This window comes from Stegodyphus dumicola, chromosome 1, assembly GCF_044657685.1.
Source record: "Stegodyphus dumicola isolate Sdum_Otavi_A_Nest chromosome 1, ASM4465768v1".
Classification (NCBI taxonomy): domain Eukaryota; kingdom Metazoa; phylum Arthropoda; class Arachnida; order Araneae; family Eresidae; genus Stegodyphus; species Stegodyphus dumicola.
Genome location: NC_140768.1, coordinates 58,112,238 through 58,130,445, shown reverse-complemented (window position 1 = coordinate 58,130,445; position 18,208 = coordinate 58,112,238).

Here is an 18,208-nt window from a genome sequence, read left to right as displayed (position 1 = left end):
ATATCTAAAGAGTTTATTTCCCGGAATATGCATAAAATATCTGCATGCGATGCAATATTAAACAAGTATTTTTCTTAAAATATAATAAATACGTTACACAAGCGATTGGCTTTAAAATATTTAGCACATATTTGCAAAAAAAAGTAAAAAAAAAATTAAGATCTTGTGTTTTTAATATCATTTCCATGAAATGTTTGTAGAAAGTTCATTTGAGTTGTTGCTGTCTTGATAGAAAGACGATAAAAATGAAGTGGACGTTACAAGATTAAAAAAAAATTAATATTAATTTGTCTCTGCGTTTGTATCATAGAAATTCTAATATACGTATTGTTACGGATTTTTATTTATTTAGCTATTTTTAGTAGAATTGTAATTAAAATTGTTTTATTTCTCCGTGCAATGCAGCGCGTGGTGAATTTTAAGAGAAAGCTACGCCGGAAAGTTAAAAATACAAAAGCACGTGCTTTTAATAAAATAATAATATAATAAATAATAAATAAAATTTTATCTCCGTAATTGATATTTAATTTGAATAAATGTATAAGGCATTTCTCCCCATTTCTTAGATGCCTTCGTAGTGTGGTGGTCTGCACGCTGGGCGCGTATTTCAGAGGTCCGTGGTTCGATTCCCGGTGAAGGAGTTGTTCATTTTTCATCTCTCCTGCTTTAAAAATAACCTAATGTCTCTATACTGGCGCCCGAAATAAAAGGGCTGGTGGATGATGATTTTCCACACCCAGGATTTAGGGATTGAATCCCCTGAACCCTAGTCACCCTTTAAAAGGGGGAGTATATGAAATATTTCTCCCGCCTTCTTAGATACCTTCGCAGTGTGGTGGTCTGCACGCTGAGCGCGTATTCCAGAAGTCCGTAGTTCAATTTCCGGCGAAGGCGTTGCTCATTTTTCATCTCTCTTGCTTTAAAAATAACCGAATATCTCTACAAATGTAACTGACTACAATGTTAACTGTAACCGTAATTCTACGCTTTTTGCTTTCGAGATAAAGCACTCTCTCGTGCGGCCGATTTAAAAAAGCTATTAAAGCCAGAGAGTTGTTGCTGCTGACTGTAGTGAATTCGCGGTGAGATTGGATTAGTTTTCTCTGGCTTCGAATTGTGTTCTGTTTAATGTTTTAGCAGTTTAAAGTATAACTACTGTTTTTATTGCGTGATATTGATGTGTTGTATGAATATCTTTGAGGAATAATCCAGCGTTTTGTTACATTTCTTGTGATAAGAATAAATTTTATTAACTTTTTATCGAACTTATGCATTCAGTCTATTACGAACCTGTACGCAAGCAACACTTTTTGGTGTCAAGAGTATAGGGTTTGAGTGCCAATCACAAGAGCGATGGAAGAACAATTAAGGCAATTCATGGTAGCCTTTGCTGCATTTAAAGAAAAGATGAAAGATTCTTTTAAAGCAGAGATAATAATTGTAAAAGCAGGAATGAAAGCGAGCCAAGCATAGACGAAAGCTGGCAAGTAACTGTTAAAGAAGAATGAAAGTTTTTCTGGATTCTGTTAAAGGAGAGATGAAAACTGTTAAATAAGAAATGAATGTATGTCAAGAGGATATTAAAAAAAAAGAGATTACCTGTATAATAGAAAACAAATTTAAGGCTTTGGAAGGCATAACTGACGCTGTTGAAAATAAAGTTGGACACATTGAAGAAAGAGTTTCTTCTGTAAAAGAACAAATAGAAGAAAGAGTTTACTCCGTAAAAGAAAAAATAGAAGAAAGAGTTTCTGCTGTGTAACAACGAAACGAATCGAAGGAAGGGTTTCTGACGTCCAACAACAGACTGATGACTGCCGTCGCCAAAGAAGTTGACACCTTAAAGACGTGCATAGCGACAGCGGGAAACAATTCTGAAGGTTTAAAATTTCTGCCCGTGCCTGCTCGTCCCTCTCTCAAGCTATTCACATATGATGGGAAGACCTCCTCGTAAGTGTATAAGACACAATTTTCTATAGTGGCGGATGCGAATGATGAAATTCCCAAGCTAAGGTCTGTCATCTCGCCGCTTCTTTGAGAGCAAATGCAGCGGATATCTTTCAGATTTCCCAAAAACCAAAGGTTAGATTTCAAAGCCCTCTCCGGCGCATTGGAGCTGCGCTTTCAGACTTCCCGAAAACCAAAGGCTAGATTTCAAAGCTCTCTCCGGCGCATTCGAGCTGCGCTATGGGAAGAAATGCTTGAAAGGCTACAGCAGGCTTCAATTAAAATTCTGTCAACAGAATCCAAGCAAAATACTCCAGGTGCTCATCTCGGATGTTGAGAGGCTATCTCACCTCGCCTTTTCGGAGTCCCCGACAGAAACAAGGGAAATCCTGTCTCTGCAGTACTTCATTCAACGGCATTCGGGATCCTGAAATACCGAAAGCTCTGCGAACGGCGGATGTCAAGGACTTGAATGCCCTCTAGTGTACACCATGAAATTCGAGGCAGCCCAGCAAGCCACTCGTAGAGACCGCCACCCAATCAGTACTGCTTTAGTCCAAAAGCCAGAGGATCAAATGGCTGCTCGTCTAGACAATTTAACCAGACAACTCAATACCTTGAGACGAAATATTAGTGACAAAAAACCGACCTTAAAGTGCTAGAACTGCGGTGCGGAAAGGCACATTCGAAGAAACTGCAGAACACCCAAGCGCACGGATGTTAACACCGCTCTTAGCAAGCAGCAGGGAAACTAATTAGTGACCATCTCGCGGGGCGGAGGTTGCCAAATAATGAAAAGCCCTAGTTTGAAGCTCTTCAGATTTCTGCAGTGAGAAGCGGCTGTAATGGACGTTTCATCATGGTACATGAATTTCCTTGCAATATGACCATCGACACAGGATCCAACGTTACCAGCATTCGAAAAGATGTGGCTCAAGAATTGGAAGGCAAACTCATCTGGACGCCGACCTCCAGACTGTGTCCGATGAGATGATCGACATCGAGGGAAATTAGACGTTAACATCACCTTTAGAAATGCCGCCTACCATCACACGACGTAAGTAGCCGAGATTACAGATCCTTGCGTACTCAGATTGAACTTTCTATGGAAATACAATTTTTCCTTGGACTTTAAAAATAACGAACTGCATTCTGCCTCTGAGGACATAGCCCTATTCGAAATTAATGATGAAATAGTTAAATCTGTCCACAAAATCATAGCACAAGACAATATCACAATACGAGGAAGAACAGTTTTACGTCCTGGATCCATAGCCGAAAACAGAAATTTTCGCTTCGTCATCATAGAATATCTCAACTTCCAAGAACTGTAACAGCCCAAAAGGAGTACTAGTAGCCTCAGCAGACGTCGACCTATCGCGAACGGTTATCCCGGTGAGAGTTGCCAACGTAACTGAAAAGGCGAAAGTTATTAAGAAAGCTGAAGTGGTTGGCAGCATGTACTCCAGTGACCAGCGTTAAACGAAACATTAACATTCCAGAACCCGTGTCTTCAGAGAGCATTACATCCGACTTATTGCAGAATGCGCAATCAAACGATGAAGAGAGGAATGCTGCCGAAAGTGTCATTCAAGATCTTCAAGACGTTTTCTCCCGCTCGTCTTCTGACGTGGGTCGAACAAGTTTGACGAAACATAGAATCGATACCGGTGATCATCAACTAATCAAGCAACATCCAAGACGTCTACCAATTGCTAAAGTGAAAGAGGTATGAACACTTTTAAAAGACATACAAGAAAGCGATGTCATCGAGCCTTTAGCAAGTCCACGGCCATCTCCCATCGTCCTCGTCAGAAAGAAAGACGGTTCAACAAGATTTTGCCTTGACTATTTTGCCGGTTGAATTGCTTAGATTTTGATGGTTGAACGAGATTGCGAAAAAAGGCCGCTACCCTCTTTCTAGAAATGACGACATTTTGAACACTCTTTCGGGAAGCAAGTGGTTTTCGACGCTTGATCTAAAGGGTGGATATTAGCAAGTAGAGATACATTTTGATGACCGAGAAAAGACAGCATTTACAACACAACAAGGACATTGGCAGTTCAAGGTGATGCCGTTTGAACTCTGCAGTGCGCCGGCTACATTCGAACGCCTTATGGAGACTGTTTTGAAAAGTCGTTCCTACGAAGCCTGTATGACATCATCATCGGAAAAAGTTTTGAAGAACATCTAGAAAATCTTAGAAAGGCACTTCAGAAACTGAAACAAGCCAATCTGAAATTGAATCCCGCTAAATGCAAATTGTTCAGACAAGAAGTGACTTACCTGGGGCATGTCATCTTTGCTGAAGTTGAGTGCACGGATCCTGAAAAGGTGTCAGCCGTTGAGTCGGATTCCACAGCCACACCTTGTCTCCTTCGTTGTCTCCTTGTCTAGCAGCTCTGGTGTCGTATCAGGTCTTCATGTTCTCCGCCGCCAAGTTGACTGGCTCTCGTGAAAAATTGTGCATCACTTCAAACCGGGCATGAAAATCTTGGATGTATTCCTCAGGCGATGAAGGCACATCCGGAGGGAGATCAAACAAGAGATCACAAGGCAGACGAAGATCACGACCGAAGAGCATCCGAGATGGGGAATAGCCGGTAGTCTCGTGGGCAGCACTGCGGTGAGCCAGTAAAAACAGTAGTAACTTCTTGTCCCAGTCCTGTTGGTTTCTGGAAACCACTAACGAGAGATTATTAAGGATGGTTCGATGACACCTCTTTACCATGCCGTCGGACTGGGGATGTAAAGCCGTCATTTGGGTTTTGTCAGTGCCGAGTAGCATGTAGAGTTCTTTAATTACAACCGAGGTAAAATTCCATCCCTGATCAGAATGTAACTGAAGAGGCAGTCCGAACCTGGAAATCCAGTGCTGTATCATTACCTCTGCTACTGTAATAGCCTCTTGATCAGGAATAGTAGATGCTTCAGGCCACTTGGTGAAGTATTCAATGACAGCGAGGATGTATTTGTTGCCATTAGCAGCTCGTGGGTCGTCCGTGGTTAGGGAAGCCTACTACGGTGCCGAAGGGCCCAGTTTCGAATCCTGGAGAAGTCGAGGATGTTTGTAAATGTATAGCTTCGGTTCGGCATGGCGGCACTCTAAATACACGTCCTCTCGTGTAGATTGGTGGGAGTGGAGAGGGTTGGGAGATCCCCGGATCTCCCCCCTCGGGGTGCTCTCCCTCAAAATTGGGGAAGGAAAATAGAAGTCCAACCTCTCTTCGTAGTAGGCTGTGGCAACCATTAATCCATGTAATATGGACACGACAACCACAACAGCAGTTCGTTGAAGAGGTCCCAAGATATCAAAGGCGATACTTTCTAATGTGCTCCTACATTGTAACGTTGCAACTTGCCTTGGCTGCGTGTCTTCGGTCCTTTCCGACCTGCACAGGCATCGAAAAATCGGCCCCACTTTTCACGTCATTCTTTGCATTATTCCAGTAGAAATGCTCACGAACTCTCTGCAAGGTCTTCATTATTCCGAAGTGATCTTTTGTAGGGCTGCTATGTAGTTCTTTAAGAACATCCAGAATCCGGGATCTTGGAAGTATTAGTCGCCATCGGAAAGTGTTCCCATCATCCGATTCGGATTTCCGGTACAAGACGCCGTTTTGAATATGGGGTGTGTCCCAGAGAACCCAATATTGTTTTGTCGAGGGACGAAATGTCCTACCAGGTAGGTTTTCTGTTTGAGATCTCCATTAAGTCTATTATGAATTTAATGTCTTCATCTTCCAGTTGGATTTTCCTGACTGCGTTATCACTCTATGGGTCTTGATCAGCCGATGTTGATGTAATTTGCCGTGCGACTGAATTAAGCAGCTCGTATTTAGCTTCGACCCTGGAACAATATCGGCAGCTTTCTGGGCAAGGTCTTCTAGACAGGGCGTCGGCGTTTCCGTGTGATGATCCCATCCGATGACGGATAGTGATGTCATATTTCTGAAATCTCTGTATCCACCTGGCTATTTGACTCTCAGGATTCTTGAATTTTAAAAGCCAGGCCAATGATGCATGATCCGTTTGTAATTGACTACAGTTTAAACCATAATTCTATGCTTTTCTTTCAAGAAATTGCTAGAACTCTCTCGCGCGGTCAATTTAAAAAAGCTATAAAAGCCAGAGAGAGAACATCTCAGATCTGTCACGTAGCTTTGTACGACGTCCTCGTCTCGTGCACTCTCGTGCCTCGCTATGCTTAACGATCGCCGCGCTGTACTCGTAGATCAAACCCATGCTGCTCTGCGCTGCTTCGGTCATTCTGGAAATAATGCTCAGGATAAAGAACTTTTTAATGCACTTAGAACTGTCGATGATCTTCAGTAACAGCTGAAAGAGGGTAAACTTGCTAAAGCCGCTTTACGAAGGGCTGAAACGATCTACGCAATTGTGGAATCCGAGGATTCGGAACGTAGCCAGTCGCGCTCATGCAAAGCAGTTTCCAAAGAGTAACAAGTTTACTGTTGAACTCGTCCGGCGGCAAAATATGCGAAGAAGTAAGTTGTCCACAAAATCGATGCTTGCTGCCTCTGCATTTAAGAAGGATTCGAAACCGAACCCAAAGGCCGAAAGATGATGGTGAATGGATTCAGCCGCAAAAACTGTCAAATTGCCTACTTCTCGGATTTCTGAGACAAGTAAATCACCTCTTAGAGCTACTCCTACTTTAGGGACTGCCGCGGATATCTCCACGAACAATAACTTTCATGTGCTGTCTACTGTTCTCTCTGCGAAACCCATGGATATTAATCATGAAGCTTCTACGAAAGGTGACTCGCCTGCAAACACTAATGTTTCCACGCAAATTTCAAAGAAGGAAAGAGCCTCGCCGATCATTTGCCCTCGATAGGAGGTGTCTTGGAACGAAATTAGAGTCTGTTCTCCAAGCATGGAGTGCTGAATTTTACGGGTATGCTAACCAGACAGAAAATAAATATCCTGTTTGATTCTGCTGGACATCGTGATCGAGCGCTTGCTATTCTGATGAAAAATGAAATTCAGTTCAGCACGTTCAGAATGAAATAGGATACTTCCTTAAAAGTTGTTCTCAGAGGACTCAAAAATGATTCTTCTACTGAGGATATTAAGAATGAACTTTGCAGTGAAGAATTCCCCGCGATTAAAGTTCCCAATTCACTCGGAAAATAGACGGCTCAGATGTAAAAGTTCCAGTTTTCTATGTTTCTCTTCAAAGAACTGAAGCTGGCAGAAGCATTTGCAGGAAGAAAAAGCGGGTAGATCCTAAAGTGACTTTTCGAAAATTTAAAAGCAACAGGAACACAATGATGTATTATCGTTATCAACGATATAGACATGGGCAATTATTTCGCAATAACCTTCCTAGATGTATGACATGTGGTAAAGATCATCTTACTTACACTTGTAAACTTCAAAAAGAAGAGAAACTTACCTGTGTCAATTGTAAATTAGACCATGCAGCGTCGGCAAAAAATATGTGAATTTCAACCAAAAAATCGCAAAATTGAACATCCAAAGAAGCGATCTCAATTGACCTAATCTGCAAGTCTCTGATGCTATTACTAGCAAGCCCTCGGCGAATGAGAAGGAAAATTAGAAACAAGATTCCAAATGCGAAATTTTACTCATTACGATGTTGTGTTGCAAGACTCAAGGGATTTCCAGTTGCACGCAAATCACAAAAAATTGATTTGCAAATTTATGGAATTTACTGAAAAATGCAAACAGCTGCAGTCTCCTCAAGGAAAGGTTTTTCTCGCACCGAGGATCGTCGAAGAGATGATCAAAATGGACTTCTAAATTAGTTCACTTTTTTGCATGATGTCTAACTAACTTTCTCTTTTAGTTCTGGAGGACTCCGATGGATGGCGCCACCTTTTCTTTAATTCTGTCCACCTGTTTCCCTGGTTACGCATTTACTTTAACTGTTATGACGGTATGACATTTTATTCCTGTGATGTCTAGACTCTTCTCTTCACCCCAAGATTCTTTTCTCTGGAATTCTGAGTCCTGAACATTCAACATTATGTGCCCTTTGGGTGACTCTTCATGAGCTGAAGACATCGCGCTCGGCGCGATTTCCAGCAATAAATTGTTCGGATCGGATCTCAGCTCAGTTGTTAACTTATTTGTTGTTGCTGACTGTAGCGAATTCGTGGTGAGATCGGATTAGCTTTCACTGTGTTTTGAATTATGTTCTATGCAATGTTTTAGTAGTTTAAAATATACCTACTGTTTTTATTGCGTGATATTCAGATATTGTACGAATATCTTAGGAATAATCCAGCGTTTTGTTATATTTCTTGTGATTAGAATAAATTTATTAACTTTTTATCGGTCTTGTGCATTCAATCTAGTATGAACCTGTACGCACGCAACAATATGTTTAAAACTGTGTGGAAAAATAGAAAGAAGAGGAACCAAGAGTAGATTTGAACAAAACATCTTGCATATAGTCTGAGCATGTTGGGAGAAGAATATTTATACATATTTGTATTAAGGATGGAAAAAGGAATATATGATTTGCTATACTTTTCGAGAAATGAAACTGATTATTTGAAACCCGAAATCACTGGAGTACAATTAAACAAAAATAAATTTAAGAAAGTTTGTTATCAATGTAAACATGTAATCGAAAGAAAAAATTATAAAAATAAGATATGGATAAATTGCAAAACTCTTGTGTTCTTTTCTCTTCTTTATTCCTTATTTGTTTATTCATTTATTTTGAAAAAGCACATTTTTCATTCTACAGTAACATCTTTAAACATTAATTTTTCTAAAAAAAAATCGAAAACCATAGGGTTCGTACACATTTCCTTACATGAAAATTAAGGACTTTTAAGGACCATCAAAGAAAAAATTAAGGACCTATCAGCAAACAAAAAAACGAATAGAATAAAGCAATTATCCATACAACCGACTTCATGCTTGTAATTTCACTTTAAGAAACTAACAGAAGTGTGTATTATGCACTATTATTAAATTCACTTTAATACTTACCATAAAACAATTTTGAAAATTAAACTAACTCCCTACAAGTTATGAAGTAGATAATATTAAATTAGGAACATAATTTCTTTAAAAACATGTATAAGTGTATTTTACACTAATAACAGTCACTATTTTAGTGATTTACATGGTTATTATTTAACTTATTTGATATTTATTTAAACACAGTCAACTACTATTATAATCACAATGTAAGATGGTGGTGTATTTAATTATGGCAAAGCACACTAGGGCTATCTGCCTAAAGGGAGAGATGCCTTCGTGGAGGACTTTCTAAGGGAAACTGGCTCGTATACACGTTACACATGGGGAAAACCACGAAAACACCCATCCAGGCAGCCCGTTCACAGTGTAAGAATATTTTGCAGATTAAAATAACTGATTTGTAAACATACAATTTATTTCCTTGGTTTTTTTTAAAGATACTAGAATAATAAACTGTACAATAAAAGATACAAAACATTTGTGCTTTTTTTTTTTAACTCTGAAATCTTTTCAGCTATTTTAACATCTAATTTATTTATGTCTATTTCCTTTTCTTTAACTATTCTTCTAAGTTCATTTGCTTTGATAAACAAATCAATGTTCATGCTGGTCTCAGCTTCATCTGCTAAAGCATCTACTTCTTCATTAATATCTTTAATGTCCCTTTGAAGAAATTTTTTCTTCTGCTTCACATAATCAATTTCTTCCTCAATGATATTTCTTTTCCTCTTTGAATTTTCAGATTTAGTTAAAGATTTTTGTTCTTCTAAATACTGCATATATTTAGACCTTGCAGAAGCTGCTGCTGATCTCATTTCTTTATTAATTTCGATATTAAGAACACCCCCCAGAAAACTTTATGTAATCAAATACTGTGCGTTGAAAAATGTATGATGAGTCACTTAAATTTTCAATTTCAATTGCTTTATTTACAGAGAAGCCCCTTTACACAGAGGCCTGTCCATGTGACAAGATAAGAATCATTTTCACTATTTTCCATACTTTTGAATAGTGAAAATCATGAAAATAAGAAGTGAGAAATGTGTCAAGAGAAAGATTTTGAGGATCAAAAGTAGAAAATTCATGTAAATTTGTCTTAACTACTTTGTCTAGAAACTGTCCAAACTGCAGCAGAATTTCATCCCAATCATCTTGTAAAACATGTTTATTCTGCATTAATACCGTTAGAACTATTTTCATTTTGTTCTGGGCCTTTTCTGGACTTTTAACCATCAATCGCGGGTCTATACAAGATGCATTTCGAATAAGAGAATAATTTATTGGACATTTAGACATTAAGTGTTGTACCATTGTTAAGACACATTGTTGACCTTCTTGTTTCAATGCAAAACTTTCAGCTTGTGAAATGTCCTTCTTGCGGCATTTATCATTCATTAACTGCTCAGCAATGATTCCCAAATAAACTTTACTTTTATCATTATAACAATTTGGATCATTAAAATTAAATTTATAAAGATTTTCTGCTTTAGTTATTTTTGAATATTCTAGTTTCAAAATTTTAAAGTGCTGAAGGCAATCATTTACGAGTTTTAAGATATCTTCAGCAAAAAAGGGAATAAGTGGTTTATCACTTTGATAATATTCAAGGAAAGGCAATAATATTTTGGACAGAGAGAGAAAAAAATTTAATTTTATAAGAAATGTTTTATTGTTAGTTGCCTCCAAAATATTTGAGAAAGATTTCAATGAATTTTTTTAAACTTCCCCATTTCAACTTCTTTAATGTATAGTAGCAAGTCATCCCATATTTCAATGGCTCTTTCAACTGCTCGGACATTTTGCAACCATCGGTAAAAACAGAACTTCACAGGTAGCTTTTTTAAGCCAGATATACTTAAAAAATCTTCACGTCTTGCAGAAGAATCTTTAAAAATCCAATATAAGGAGTATAAGAATGATGGAATGTCCCAGCCAGTGGATGACATCCTATGCTTGAAAGCATTGTTAAGAATGTGTAAACCACATGTCCCTAATGTCAAGCATTGAATGTTATATTCCTTTGTCAAGTCCTGTTGCAATAAAACATAAAATTTCCAGTTTACTGCAGGACCATCCATCGATATTTGTAAGAGTTTTGACACAAATATCGATGGATGACACAATTTGTTTTAGTTTTTCAACACATTCATAAAATTTGGATAAAATAATTTCACTTGTTGCATGCCCTATAAATGCAGAAGTAAGGCACTGAGTTCTGACCTTATTTTCGTGATGTCAGTACCTCACATAAATATCTAGTTGCTTCTTTTGATTTGTCAGATTAAGAGTCTCATCAAAAAGTAATGTAAAAAACTCAGCATTTTTACAATGCTTTAGTAACAAAGTTTTAAAATAAGGACCAAGACCAAAATAACAGATATAAGCACATTTCTTTTCACCACATGAAAACTATTTTGCAATGGAACTATCCGGGAACATTTTAGTGAATAAAGGCCCAATATCATCGCACGATTTAAAAGAATAGTGGCTTTTGATGCACTTAAAAGCCCACAATATTTCTGCATCTGTAACTTCAGATTTGAAAAGAAAATAATTGATTTTATTATTTTCTACACTTATTGATGTTGAATTAGCAGTTACATCTTTTCCTGAAGTAGATGGTTCTTCTAACTTGACAAAATTCATGATACTGTTAGAAGAAACTCTGCAGTTGAGAAGGGAAAGATGTTTTGCAGCTAATCCCGATTCTTAATCTTCCCGATTCTTATTTCCCGATCGGAAATCCCGATTCTTAATCTCAGTTTGGCGCTAAATAAAATATCTCATTATTGAAGAAATAATTATTTTAGCATAAATTTGTGTGATTAGTAACTTGACTCCATAGCTGCGTATCTGCTTGGCATAATCTCAAACGGAAACATTTGTTAATTTTACACCAACTAATATTTTATATCCTTGATGCCGAAATCGCGAATCATTATTTATTGTATTTTGCATTTATCACCGCATGTTTATCAACGGATGACAACTTGAGTGATGACTCATGCAGCGACGCCAAATAACAGAGTATTATCCGATTACAGATTTAAGTTTAATGCGCTAAAAAGTTGACAAGGAGAGATTTAACAGAAATTTCTTATATTTAGTGCTATTTGAATTAAGAATAACTGATTTGTTATTCACATAAAGCCAGAACCAGCGCCAGAGCTCGCATGGCCGCACCAGGCGGCAGAATTTAGGGAAGTTAAACAGAAGTTTTTCATTGCGATGACAATGCCCCAATCATCAATCAATTAACGGAGGGCGAAATCTATAGTATGGTTCTAAATCCAGAAAATACAGCTACCGATAGTAAAGAAAGTAACAAAGAGGTTGCTGAACGAGAAAAAATTTTGATTGACAAGTTATTCGGAATTCTCGACACAGCAATTACAGGACTTGAACAATGGAACTTAATAACTCAACAAGAAATTATATGTCTATAGTATTAGTCTAAAGTATCAGCAGAGAAAATAAATCAAATAACTCACATTTAAAGAAATGTTTAATAAACATATAAATATTAAGCTCTTTTCTTTTGTAAATTTTGATACCCTTTAAATCATAAATGCTTCATTATTTCATAAATCACGATTTCATATTTTCAATTTTATAATTTCTATGTGCCATCTTAGTAGATTTAAAATGATCTAATATCCGGAAAAATCTCAAATCTGGGATAGCCGAAGTCCCGACCTCGGACTTTGTACTGTATAAATATATATATATATATAATACGGAATGTATATTTTCAGTTAAACTTCTACCGAATAACTTTAGTAATTCATGAAAGTTAATTTTGCATCTAGTTAATTCAGGAAAATTAGTTTCAATTAGTTGTTTTCAGCTTTAAAAATATTAAAAATTTTTTAATTAGTTAGTTGTTTTCAACTAATAATTGTATCGCCATTAGCAAAAATAATGCATTACTATCAACAGCTTAGGATTAAACCAAATACTTAATTGTCTATTGAAGCTTCAAAACGTATTTCCGAACTTCACTTTTTCTCGGCTAGCGGTACCGAATTTGCCCTTGGCGACCTAAAATCGAAATGGAGCCAACAGATTTCCCGCGAAATTGATAACAGACCCTCTGCAGAAATAAACTCATAATCCCGATATCCCATACATATAGTATGTGCAAAAGAGAATAAACTCCGTAGAAGGTGATAAAAAATTAATTTATGGCTTAATTGAAACAAACACAGAAATTAAGCTAAGCAAAACCGTGTAAAAACAAATTGAAATGATAAAACGAAACTTAATTTTCATGTGAATTTTCAGCGCTGACTCTCCCATTATAGAAATTTCAATTTGTTTCAGACAAAGACCACATTTAGCTTTATAAGGATTGTCATCCATCAATATCCAGTCTTTGCAGTCAGCTTGATGTTTATTGAAAATTTATTTATTGAAAATGCACTTTCCAGGCATCTCGTTCCTATTGGCGTCGGAAGGGTTGTGGCCTTCCAGGTTGGGATTGCTTTAATTTTGGCAAATATTTTCAGAATACCCCCCCCTTTTTTTTTTTCTTGAGCACCTTCATCTGCCTAAATTTATGGATAACACCAGTTTCGAAAGATTGGGTGAATAGCCAATCAGACACCGATACTTTCGTTCGGGTTGCTAATTTAAGAGCCGTGCAATTTTAATTCCGTATTCATGAGAAATCGCAATGCACACATAGAATGGCAATCATTAGAAATGATAAGCAATGTCAAATGAGCAAAATTAAGGACCGTTTATTCATTTTGGCAAAAATTAAGGACTTTTAAGGACCAAAAATCATTTTTGAAAAAATTAAGGACTTTTAAGGACCGTACGAACCCTGATATACAATCAAAGTCAATAAGGGTGTGGTATACTACTTTAAACATTTTTTTTTTTAAATGAGGGATCTACAACGGTTAAATCACAGATATAAAAATCGCTTTTTTAGACAAAAAAACGTGAAACATATATATCGACATCAAACATATATATATATATGGTCACACAGAAAGATATACTACTACTAAAAAAATAGCTACTTCTCTTTTTTCTTCTGATAAGCAATAAGCGAAAACTAATTTATTTGGAGAGCACTATGAGGAGGCGAGATACATTACCTAACAGTATAAAAACTTTAAAAAAAACTATTCAAATGATGTTCGCAAAAAGTTGAAACACCCAAGTTCATGTTTGATTGTCGGACCAAGTCAATTCGGAAAAACATCGCTAGTTCAACAAATGATCAAAAATAATATCTTCGATATTCCGAAACAAAAAATTAAATGATGTTATTCGTATAGTGCACCATGGTTTCTAGAAGAACCAAATATTGAATTCATACACGGGTTGCGATAAGTATATGAAAATGGAGATTTGGTAATAGATGATTTAATGAATCGATTAAATGAAAAAATTGCAGATTTATTCGCAGCTGCATCTCATCATTGCAATATAAGTGTAATATTAATACTACAAAATTTATTTCCTGGTTTAAAAGTTATGAGAGATATCAGTCTGAATTCTCATTACATCATTTTATTTAAAAATGCAAGTGATTTGAGCCAAATTAATTGTCTAGGAAGATAAATATATCCATGTAATTCACAATTTTTATTGGATGCTTATATATAAAAGCTACTCTGAACTATATAAATATTTAGTTATTGATTTACATACCCCAGACAGAGGAACGGTATCATCTGCGAGGAAATTTATTTCCTACTAATGAAGGAGTTTTTTGGATTTACTGCCCAAAATGAAAAAGAACTATCATTTTCTGCAAGTGTTAGCCAAATCATCTCCTAATCAAAAACGAGCTTTACTGCGAATTGCATATAATGCACGTGAAATTTGTTTAAACATTTTAGCTGGACATTTTCTTGTAAATGAAAAAAAAAAAAAAAAAAAAACTTCAAAAATATAAAAATATTGTGAGATTGGTCAAACACTCGTCTTCAATTCGAAGTAAAAAAAGACTTCATAAATCAGACTGGTGGTTTTTTGCCACTCATAGTTCCTGCTATAATTTCTGATTTAGCTGGTATTGTTGGGAGTGCTACTGGTAAAAGAATATTAAAAAAAAAATTATTAACATATTGAACAAACACTATAAGCAAAAATTCATGATATACATTATTACAAATTAAAACTAAACAAAACAAAGCACAAAAAAAAAAAAAAAAAAAAAAAAAAAGGAAACGTATTCGTTTATGGAATCACGGCGAGAAAGGTAGCACTTATTCCCAAAGAGTTGGTTTCATCATATCATTTCTACAAGCCAGAAATTCGTATTCATGATGATACTGAAACTTTGTTAGAGAGAAAAAAATTACTAGATGATATGAAAGTAAAATTATTAAGTCAACTTATCACTCACTATCAAAACACTATTCGTATGCCTGCAAATCCAGCTTGCATAAGCATTACTAATGAAGAGCTACTAGATGAGAAAGAAGATAAAAAGACATTTGAAAGATGATTACGACAACGATCCACGGTGAAAGATATTGTGGTTCCATCACATCACCAGTATTCCAAATATGTACCACTGATTGTTAAAAAACTTAAAACAATATTACTAGACAATGTAGAGTTAAACATATAGACTTAAAACAATATAGACAATATTACTGGAAAGAAAAAGGGAGAATTTACCCATGATTCCTGTCAGAGACAGCAGAATAGCTGATTTCTCTTCCTACATGTTTTGAAATACAAAATCTCAAACTGAACCCAAACACTTCAGTGAATTTTTAAAAGCTATTAAAGAAACAAATATTCCACTGTCTTGGCTAGGAAATAAGAATTTAGTATCTAAGTTGTGCAAAACAAAAAGTGAATTAACATGAGAGAAAAGCAGAAGTGAAGAAATCTTGCAAGAACCGGAAAGTAGAAAATTAAAACGAGAGAAGAGTCAAAGTTATTCAAACTTGTTGGACCCTATTCAAGAACATGGAAAGCTTGTGATCATAAAACGGAAAAGTGGCTACAATATTATAAAAAATATACAGTCTTTAATTCGAATGTCCATAATCCGGAATGATCTATAATCCCGACCTCAAAGCTACAAGCTTTCTGCGCATACGTCACCGCATAGCTGAATACCTTTACGCATGCGTGTAATACCTTTACGCTTGCGCATATGCGAGTACGCATGCGCATAACACGTTTACACATGCGCGTTTAATGTATAACGGACGGTATAAGCTAAGCTAAAATTATCTAATTATCTATTTCAGTTAATGTTGCAGATTGCGTTGTTCCTAAATCTTCGAACTGGATCCAGCTTATTATTTTTAGCAGACTGTTAGAGCAATTTTATAAAAGTAAGCTTGAACTTTCGATTATGCCAAAAAGAATTTCCGATTCTGGAGCTGCCAAAGGATCTACAAGACGAACGCATGTTTCGATGTCCATCAAACAAAACGTGGAATTCCTGCAAAAAATGGATAAAGGCCTACCCTTTGTTTCTCTAACCATTCCAAAATCTGTTTATTAATTTCACACTGCTCTGCGGGGGAAGGGGGGGGACGTCGTGGCATGCAAAGAACTGGAAGTTGATCTGTCAGCACTATCCTTATCTTCAGGGCAGATGTTAATATTTTATTCGGCTTATAATTCCTTACTAAATGTAGTATTTCATCTCGATGTACTCCGTCTTTGATATGATTTAAATCAAATTCCTCGTCATTATAAATATCACGAATACACATCAAATAGTTTTCTGGTTGCAATATTCTAATTTCGACTATGCGTAATGTATGCTTTACGCATGTGCGCGTTGAAAGAAATGTTTAATAAAGTAAACAAATAAATATTAAGCTTTTTTTTTTTGTAAATTTTGATACCCTTTAGATCATAATTGCTTTTTATTTCATAAATTATGGTTTTATATTTTTAATTTTATAATTTCTGCATGCCATCTTAACAGATTTAAACTGATGATCTATAATCCGGAATCGCCGAATTCCCGATGAGTCCGGATTAAAGACTTTTGACTGTATTATAATGTAAATAATCCAGCAGCATTTGGTTGTGTATTATGTCTTTCAAAACGAGTGTCATTCCAATAAAAAATACTTAATGGTTAATGACACAAGACACTTACATACTTGCCAACCTATGACACTCAAACATCAGGATAGTTTTTTAAGAAATCGGAAGATTTTTCACAATGTTAAAAAGACTTTTTAAATGAGAAAAATATAGTTTTTAATAATGAATTAACTTTAAATAGTAACTAATTCTTAAATGCAAGCAACACAAAAATACCTTACACATAAAAAACATTTTTATTACTTGCGTCGTTTAAGAAAATTTAAAAAAAAAAAACACCTTTAATCAGTTTTTGTACAAATGGTATAAACAGTGGCAGATTTTGCTTTCTTTAAGAAAGAAACTTCATAATTTTGTTCATAGTAATTGCCACGTAGGCCTGCTTTCATTAATAAAAGTTTTCTAATGTGTCATCACTAATATTAGATCTAAATTTAGTCCTCGTTTTCGCAACAACACTGAAAATCCTCTCACACTCTGCATTACTATGAGGAACTGTCAAGATGGCCAACATAATTCTAGACAGTTCACTATATTTTAAAATTCCATCAGCATCTTTCAGTTTTCCAATTAAACTCCACTGGGTGTCAATCCTAGCTGATTTTATAACTTTATCCAAGTTTTCTAATTGTAAACTGCTGTTATGCAGCTGTTGGACCTGTTTCAATTTTTCCTCCTTATTTAGAACTCCTTTCAAGATAATAATAAATATCAGCAATGTGTTCATCTACATTTATTGGTAAAGAAGCTACTCCTTTTTCAGCTGCTAAATTTAAGAGGTGACAGGTGCACCTCATAATCTGCAAATCTGAATTTTCTTTTCCGAAGATGCCAGCAACACCAGTCTTCAAGCCTACCAATACTGGTGCACTATCGGCACCAAGTGCTAAGCAATTATCCAGAGGGACTGCATTTTCTTTTAAAGTTTTAATAATTAGCTGTGCTATATTAAAGCCTGTCAAATGCCCTTCTAAAGTGGGGACAGAAAGTAAACTGCACTCAATTTCTGAAGACTCTGGATTAAAAAAAGAAACAACAATTGGATACAGTTTTGAATCGGTATTATTGCTTCCATCTGTAGAGAGGCAGAACGGAGCTGTTTTAATGCAATAAATAACTGAAGATTTATTTTTCAAATCCATTTCTTTAACAATTGCACCTCTTTTGGTTCTTGCACTTACGTATTTCTTAGTGATTTCACTATCGGGAAACATTTTTCTAAATAAAGCT